Below are 9777 nucleotides of genomic sequence, written 5' to 3' on the forward strand. Positions count from 1 at the left end.
AAATAATGAATAAATAAAAACTTTTTTAGACAAAGAGAGTGCATTACCAGCTCTGGTGCAGTATGAATGTTAAAGGGTAATTCTTCTGGCAGAAAGACTGAAACTAGATTGAAATTTGGATTCATACAAAGGATTGAAGAGTCCTGAAGATGGTAAAAAGTGGAGATAAATTTTTTAAAGCTTTTCTTTAGAATTTTAAAAAGATTATTAGTTATCTAAAGCATAAGTAATAACTATGTATTGGGAGGTTAATAACATATATAGAGGCAAAAAGTCAATCAATAGCACAAAGGATGGAACAGAGGAAATGAAACTATACTGTTAGAAGATATATTATTTGGTTGAGGTCTACCCCAATGGGGTTTTTTCTGTAACCCACATTGTTGGAAACGCCTCATAGCGTGTATGTGTGGGTTCCTTTAGTCACAGAACTATATGTTAGATCTGTGGGAAAGAACTACAGGATATCTATCTGCTAAAACTCTGTGAAAGACCTAATAGTTAAATCTATAAAATCTTAGGTATTTGCATATCCCAACATTCTGTACAGTTCTAGGGTGTGATAATTTAGGGGTGATGGGATTTGAACTCATTCATGTTTAGAGGATATTTGAAATTGAGAACCAGGCAGATCCATCTACTCTGACCCTATATGTGGTCCTAAAGGAGAGAAATTGAATCCCAAAGATCACAGGACTGACAGTGACAACTGTGGATTGAACAAAAGTTCTTTTTAAAAAAGGCTATTTTGAAGATTATGATTCTGACTTTGGAGGACCTACAGTGATTGGCAGTGGAAGGAATCACGTGTAAAATTCCTGAAATAAAAATTTGTTGACTTTGGGGCGCCCGGGTGGCTCAGCTGGTTGAGTGTCCAACTTTTGATTTCAGCTCAGGTCATGATCTCAGGGTTCTGGAATCGAGCCCCATGTCAGGCTCCCTGCTGCTTGAGGATATTCTTTTCTCTCTCTCTCTCTCTCTCTCTCTCTCTCTCTCCATCCCCCCTTGCATTCACTCTCTCTCTCTCTCCTTCTAAAATAAATACCTAATCTTTTTTTTTAATTTATTGGTTTAAAAAAAAGATATATTATTTGAAGTTTAAGTGTGAAAAGTTAAAAATGTATATTGTGAATCCAAAGCAAAAACTTAAAGAAAAATACATGTAACTAATAAGCCAATAATAGAGACAAATGGAATTCTTTAAAATACCCAATAAATTTCAAAGAACATAGGAAAAGAGAATAAAAGCAAAGAAGAGGGGCGCCTGGGTGGCACAGCGGTTAAGCGTCTGCCTTCGGCTCAGGGCGTGATCCCGGCATTACGGGATCGAGCCCCACATCAGGCTCCTCCACTATGAGACTGCTTCTTCCTCTCCCACTCCCCCTGCTTGTGTTCCCTCTCTCGCTGGCTGTCTCTATCTCTGTCGAATAAATAAATAAAATCTTTTTTAAAAAAAAAAAGCAAAGAAGAGATGGAATAAGTAGAAAACAACTAGCGAGATGGTAGATGTAAATCCAACCACAATGATTACATAAAATATAAATAATCTAAAACAATTAAAAGGTAGAGATCATCAGATTGAAAGAAAAAGCCATCCACAAGGATGTTGCTTTAAATATAAAGATACAGATATATAAAAACAATATCCACAATAGCCAAACGGTGGAAGGGGTCTAGATGTCCTTCAACAGATGAATGGATAAAGAAGATGTGGTTCATATATACAATGGAATATTACTCAGCCATCAGAAAAGATGAATATCTACCATTTACATCAACATAGATGGAACCAGAAGATATTACGTTAAGTGAAATAATCAGAGAAAGACAGTTATCATATGGTTTCACTCAAGTACAGCATAAGGAATACTGCAGAGGACAATAGAGGAAGGGAGGGAAAACTGAAGGGGAAGAAATAAGAGGGAGACAAGCCATTTGAGACTCTTGACTCCAGGGAGACAAACTGAGGACTGCAGAAAGGGAGGTGGGTGGGGGTGGGGTAACTCAGTGATGGGCAATAAGGAAGGCATGTGACGTGATAAGCACTGGGTGTTATATGCAACTAATCAATCACTGAACAGTATAACAACAACAACAACAAAGAATCGGAAAATATTTACTGTGTGAACACTAGTCAAGAAGAAGCTAGAGAGATTGTATTAACGTCAAACCAAGTTAACTTCAGAGTATTCCCAAAGGTAAAGAGAAGCATTTGTCAATGGATAAATAAGCCAATTCATCAAGAACACCTAACAAACCTAAATATCTTTGCACCTAATAACAGAGCAAGTTATGTAAGGGACAACTGATAGAATTAAAACGAAAAACAGACAAATACACAACTATATATGGAGACTTCAATGTTCCTGTCTTAGGATTTGATAGAACAAGTACCAAAAAAATCAACGATATAGATGACTTGAGCAGCACCTCCAACTAACTTGACCTAATTGATATTAATAGAATACTCCACCCAGAAGTAGAATAAGCATTTTTTTTTCAAGTAAGCACCAAACATTCATCGGGATAAACCATATAATGGGCCATAAAACAAATCTTAACTAATTTAAAAGGCCTGAAATCATTCGAGTGTGTTCTCTGAACATATCAGTCTTAATAATTAAAGTTTCTATATTAAAAATCCAGAAAAGAAAAGCAAGTTTTATCGTAATAAGCAGAAGGAAACAAATGATAAAGAATAGAAATCGATGAAATAGAAAAGAGAAAAATACAGAACATATGTGAAACTAAAAGCTAGTTCTTTAAAAATTTCAATAAAATGTGTAAACCTTTAGCCACATGGATCTAGAAGGAAGACACAAATTATCAATATTGAGAATGAGAAAAAAGTCACTACAGATGTCAAAGATATTAAAAGGATAATAAGGAAAAATTAGGAATTTAGGGCCAATAATTTGATAACTTAGATAAAATGGGTAATTCAAAAGACACTACACTACCAAAGCTCACTGAAGAAACAATACATAATCTGAGTAACCCAGTATTTATTAAAGAAATTGGAGGCCTAGTTTTTAAAGTCCCCACAAAGAAAACTTCATGCTCAGATGATTTCACTGATGAATTCTACCAGACACTTAAGGGAAAAAAAACATTTCAACTCAATCTCTTCCAAATTCAGTTTATGAGGTCAGCGTTACCCTGACACTAAAACCAGACAAAATACTAAAGAAAAATAAACTTGAAAAGTCTTCAACAAACTATTAGCAAATTGAAGCCACCACTATGAAGGAAGAATACATCATGACCAAGTAGGATCAAGGTAAGTTTGTTCTACATTTGAAAATCAATCAGTGTAATCCACCACTAACCAGGTAAAACGAAAAAAGCCCATGATGATTTCAATAGATTGGGGGGAGGGGAACCAACAACACCTGACTATATTCAACATCCATTCGTGATAAACATCTCAGCAAACCAGTATAAATGGCATGCCTGAAACTCGTAATGAATGCATATGAAAACCTATAGTTACCATCATACGTAGTGGTGAGAGATGCTTTCCCTTTCAAATTGAGTCTGTTCTCACTGCTTTCACTCAACAACCATTAAAGGACCTAGGTAGAACAATAATAAGGTAAGGAAAAGGGCACCTGGGTGACCAGTCAGTTAAGGTGACCCAGTCAGTTAAGCAGCTGACTCTTGGTTTCAGCTCAGGTTGTGATCTCAGGGTCATGAGGACGAGCCCCACACCGGCTCTGTGCTCAGCATGGAGTCTGCTTGAGATGCTCTCTCCCTCTCTTTCCGCCCCTCCCACTCATGTTCTCCCTGTCTCTCCCCCCCCAAATAAATATTTTTTAAAAATTAAGTAAGGAAATAAAGAGCATCCAATTTCAAAGGCCAAATCTTTTTCACAGATAACTAGATTATCTGCACAGAGAATACCAAAGAACCTATTTTAAATGCTGCAAAAACTGATCAGTTAAACAAGGTGATGAGTTTTAAGGCCAATATACAAAAATCAACTGCATATACTGGTATGAAACTGAATAAAGGAAACTTCATTTAAAATGGAGCCAGGAGAGAGGAAGGAAAATTGCCAAATTCTTTCTACTAGGCGTGCATTACCCTTATACCAAACCAGATAAAGGCACCACAAAAAAGGTAAAAAGGTGAATATCTCTGATGAACACTGATGCAAAAATCCTCAACCAAATCCAACAATACATTTAAAAAATCATCCACTACCGTCAAGTGGGATTTATTCTCAGGATGCAAGGATAGTTCAATATTTGCAAAAATCAATGTGATACATCACATCAATAAAAGATAAAAAACATATGATCACTTTAATAGATGCAGAAAAAACATTTGACAAAGTACAGCATCCATTCCTGATAAAAACCCTCAACAAAGTAGGGTTAGAGGAAATAAACCTCGATATTATAAAGACCTTATGTGAAAAACCCACAGCTGATGACATACTCAATGGTGAAAAACTAAGCTGTTCCCCCAAGATCAGGAATAAGACAAGGATATCCAGGCTCACCACTTTTATTCAACATAGTACTGGAAGTCCTAGCCACAGCAATTAGACAACAGAAAGAAATAAAAAGCATTCAAATTGGTAAGGGAGAAGTAAAACTGCCACTATTTGTAGATGACATGACACTATATATTTAGAAAACCCTAAAGATGCCACCAAAAAACTACTAGAACTGATAAACAAATTCAGTAAGGTCACAGGATACAAAAATCAATGTACAGAAATCTATTGTATTTCTATACACTAATAATGAAGCAAGAGAAAGAGAAATTAAGAAAGCAATCCCACTTAAAATTGCACCAAAAGAATACTTAGGAATAAACTTAGCCCCAGAGGCCAAAGACCTGTACTCTGAAAACTATAAAATGTTGATGAAAGAAATTAACAATGACACAAACACATGGAAAGATATTCCATGCTCCTGGATTGGAAAAACAAATATTGTAGAAATATTTATATGACCCAAAGCAATCTACACATTTAATGCAATCCCTATCAAAATAAGGATCTTTCACAGAACTAGAATATTCCTAAAATTTGCATGGAACCACAAAAAAATAGCATGAATAGCCAAAACAATCTTAAGGAAAAAAAAAAAAGATGGAGATATCACAATTCCAGATTTCAAGTTATATTACAAAGCTATAGTAGTCAAAGCAGTATGGTACTGGCACAAAAATAGACACATAGATCAATTGAACAGGATAGAAAGTCAAGAAACAAAACCATGATTATATGATAAATTAATCTTCAACAAAAGAGTCAAGAATATGCCATGGGAAAAAGTCCCTTCAATAAACAATGTTGGGAATACCGGACAGCTACACGCAAAAGAATGAAACTAGACCACTTTCTTTTACCACACACAAACATAAACTCAAAATGGAGTAAAGACCTAAATGAGACAGGAATCCATCAAAATCCTAGAGGAGAACACGGGCAATAATTTCTCTGACATTGGCCATAGCAATATTTGTCTATATATGTCTCCCAAGGAAAGGGAAATAAAAGCAAAAATGAACTACTGGAACTACATCAAAATAAAAAGTTTCTGCACAGCAAAGGAAACAATCAATAAAACTAAAAAGCAACCTTCAGAATGGTAGAGATATTTGCAAATGACATCTCCTATAAAAGGTTAGTAGTCAAATCCATAAAGAACTTACAGAACTCAACATCAAATAATAATAATAATCCAATTTAAAAATGGGCAGAAGACATGGACTTTCCTCCAAAGAAGATATCCAGATGGCCAACAGACACATGGAAAAATGCTCAATATCACTCATCATCAGGGAAATACAAATAAAAATTACAATGAGATATCACCTCCCACCTGTCAGAATGGCTAAAACCAAAAACACAAGAAATACCAAATATTGGTGAGGATGTTGAGGATGATGAGAAATGGAAACCCTCATGCACTATTGGTGGGAAAGCAAACTGGTGCAGCCACTGTGGAAAACAGTATGGAGATTCCTCAAAAAGTTAAGAATAGAACTCTACCCTATGATCCAGTAATTTCACTATTACGTATTTACCCAAAAAATACAAAAACCCTAATTCAAAGGGATACAAGCACCCCTATGTTTATTGCAGCATTATTTCCAATAACCAAACTATGAAATCTTGCCATTTGCAATGAATGGATGGAGCTACAGGGTGCAATGCTAAGTGAAATAGAGAAAGACAAATACCTTATGATTTCACTCATATGTAGAATTTAAGAAAAAAACAAAAATGAACAAAAGAGAATAGAGAGAGAGAGACAAACCAAGAAACAGACTTAACTATAGAGAGCAAACTGATGGTTATCAGAGGGGAGGTGGGTGGGGGATGGGTGAAATAGGTCATGGGGATTATCATGATGAGCACTGAGTAATATGTAGAATTGTTGAGTCACTATATTGTACACCTGAAACTAATATACCACTGTATGTTAACTATACTGGAATTAAGATTTTAAAAACTTAATTAAAAAAATAAAGGAGGAGTTAAGATGGTAGAAGAGCAGGCAACCCTAAGTTCACTGGCCCCTGGAATTCAGCTAGTTATCAAATAATTCTGAACACCTGTGACATGACTGCGCCACCCAGGCGCCCCTTAATTTTTTTTTTTAAAGATTTTATTTATGAACACCTGTGAAATCAATCAGAGATCTGAGAAAAGAATTGCTGCAATCCTACAAATAGAAAAGTGACTGCTTTTTGGAAGGTAGGAGGTGTGGAGAAGTGAATCTGGGGCGATATATCAGAGGATACTGCGAGGGGAGGGAGCCTTCTTAAGGAGGCTATGGCAAAGTATTATAAACAATGGAGCACAAAATTGGAACTTTCAGAGGTTGGCTATGGTGGGGGATGTCCCTGGCTTAAAGGTACTCAGGAGGCGAAGTGGGGTGGAAACCTAGGTGGGAGGAACAGTGTGGTCTCAGGATTCCCAGAGTCACAAAAAGAACAGGGGTGCCTGAGTGCAACAGAACCCAGGCATCAGAGTGGGGAAGCCAGACGAAAGTGGAGGCACTGACTTTCTGCTCTGTGTTGCCATGAACTGCGAACTTCTGCACAGTCATGCAACTGCTCTCCGGACAGGGGCCCAGCAAAAGGCAGAAGCTTGGCGAGACCCCCCTCTCTCCCCCAAGAGGAAGAGTGCAGGTGCATGCCACAGGAGTCCATAAAGTTTGGAGACTCAAAACTGGGTCACGTGCCTGAGATAAAAACAGTCAGGGGCAGGGTGGGTGAACACAGAGTTTGGACAGAAACCAGGGAGACAAGAGTGACTGACTGCTTTTCTGTGAGAGTGCACTGATGAGCGGTGGCAGTGGGGAGGGGGGGAATTTAAGCTCTAGGGCTAGAGATGAAGCGCCACTATTTTCATCGCCCCCCCCCACCCCCAAATAAGTCCTGAAAGCCTTCAGGGAGCAAAACACCGCCACCTAGTGCAATCCCAAACCACTTAACTGGTGCAATTCCACTAGGGCAAGGGCACCTGGGAATGCCCACAACAGGCCCCTCCCCCAGAGGACCAGCAGGAACAACCAGCTCACACCAAGTCCACTGATCATAGAGAACTGCAAAACCTCAGCTCTTAGGGCAAACAGTATACAGCATTTATGATTTGTTTTTTCTTTCCTTTTTTTTTTTTTTATTCTTTAGTCTTTCAGGGTTTTTTTCCCCCCAGCTATTTTCTTATTTTTTCAACTTTTTTTAATTTTTATTTTTATATATAAGTTTGGTTTATTTATTTATTTTTATTATTGTTTCCTTTCATTGTATTTTATTTTTGTATATATGTTAGTTTTTCTTTCTTTCCTATTTTGGGATCTTGTTTTTTTTAAGAAACAGACCAAAATACACCCAGAATCTAGTTTATTGTTTTGTCCTGTTTTACTTCTTGTTTTTTTTCTCATTTTCTTTTTTGTTTTCTGTTTTCTTCTGGTTAGTTTTGTTTGTTTCCTTTCCAGTGTTGTTATTTTGTCTTTTCTTTCTTCTATTCTTTTTTGGACATAGTGATGAGATGAAGAAACTCACCCCAAAAGAAAGAACAGGAAGAACTACTCATTGCCAGGAATTTAATCGATACAGATATAAGTAAAATGTTGGAAATAGAATTCAAAATAATAATTGTAAAGATACTAGCTGGGCTTGAAAAAAGCATGGAAGACACTAGAGAATCCCTTACTATAGAAATAAAATTAAAAAATCTAATCAGGCCAAAATTACAAATGGTATTACTGAGATGCAGTCAAAAATGGAGGCTCTAACAGCTAGGATTAATGAAACAGAAGAGAGGGTCAGTGATATAGAAGACAAAATGATGGAAAATAAGGAAGCTGAGAAAGAAGAGAAAAACAACTCCTGGATTATGAAGGGAGATTTCAAGAAATCAGCGATACCATAAAGCAAAATAATAACCGAATAACAGGAGTCCCAGAAGATGGAGAGGGGGGCAGAAGGTTTATTTGAACAAATTATAGTTGAGAATTTCCCTAATCTGGGGAAGGAAACAGGTGTTCAAGTCCAGGAGGCACAAAGAATCCCCCTCGAAAAAAAAAAATCAATAAAAATAGGTCAACATCTCAACATACCAAAGTGAAGTCTGCAAATTTCAGAGATAAAGAGAAAATCCTGAAAGCAGCTCAGAACAAGAGGTCTTTAACCTACAAGGGTAGAAACATAAGGCTGGCAGCCTGTCCACAGACACCTGGCAGGCCAGAAAGGACTGACATAATATATTCAATGTGCTAAATGGGAAAAATATGCAGCCAAGAATACTTTATCCAGGAAGGCGGTCATTCAGAATAGAAGGAGAGCTAAAGAGTTTCCAAGAGAAACAAAAACTAAAGGAATTCATGAACACTAAACAAGCCCTGCAAAAAATATTAAAGGGGATCCTTGAGCAAAGAGAGAGGCCAAAAGTAACAAAGACCAGAAAGGAAGAGAGATAATCTACAGAAACAGTGTCTTCACAGGTAATACAATAGTACTAACTTCATATCTTTTAGCAATTACTCTGAATGTAAAGACTAAATGCTCCAAAGACTCAGAGTATCAGATTAGATTAAAAAAAAAAAAAAGACCCTAGGATCAAAGTCACCTCCAGATTGAAAGTGAGGTGGTGGAGAACCATTTATCAAAAGAAAGCTGGAGTAGCCATACTTATATCAGACAAACTACATTTTTTTTTAAAGATTTTTATTTATTTATTCGACAGAGATAGAGACAGCCAGCGAGAGAGGGAACACAAGCAGGGGGTGTGGGAGAGGAAGAAGCAGGCTCATAGCGGAGGAGCCTGACGTGGGGCTTGATCCCATAACGCCGGGATCACGCCCTGAGCCGAAGGCAGACGCTTAACCGCTGTGCCACCCAGGCGCCCCCAGACAAACTACATTTTAAACCAAAGACTGTAATAAGAGATGAAGAACACTATGTCATAAAAAAGGGTCTATTCAATAAGAGTATCTAACAATTATAAATATTTATGACCCTAACTTCAGAGCAGCCAAGTATATAAACCAATTACTAATAAAATTAAAGAAACACATTGATAATAATACAATAATCGTAGGGGACTTTAACACCCCCCTCACTGAACTGGACATATCATTTAAGCAGAAGATCAACAAGGAAATAAGGGCTTTGAATGACACAGTGGACCAGATGGACTTCACAGATATATTCACTGTGTTCCATCCTAAAGCAACCAAAGACACATTCTTCTCAAATACACATGGAACATTCTCCAGAATAGATCACACACTAGGTCACAAATCAGGT

The 9777-nt window shown here is 37.1% G+C and overlaps 1 non-coding gene across 1 annotated transcript; it reads left to right on the forward strand.

The window, feature by feature from the left end:
• Positions 1-340: 340 nt before the first annotated feature.
• LOC113266246 (small nucleolar RNA SNORA18) lies at positions 341-470 on the forward strand. The gene has a single exon (XR_003320331.1). It is a non-coding gene; the product is annotated as a small nucleolar RNA SNORA18 (small nucleolar RNA).
• The last annotated feature ends 9307 nt before the right edge of the window (positions 471-9777 follow it).

The sequence above is a fragment of the Ursus arctos genome, unplaced genomic scaffold (assembly GCF_023065955.2).
Source record: "Ursus arctos isolate Adak ecotype North America unplaced genomic scaffold, UrsArc2.0 scaffold_37, whole genome shotgun sequence".
Classification (NCBI taxonomy): Eukaryota; Metazoa; Chordata; class Mammalia; order Carnivora; family Ursidae; genus Ursus; species Ursus arctos.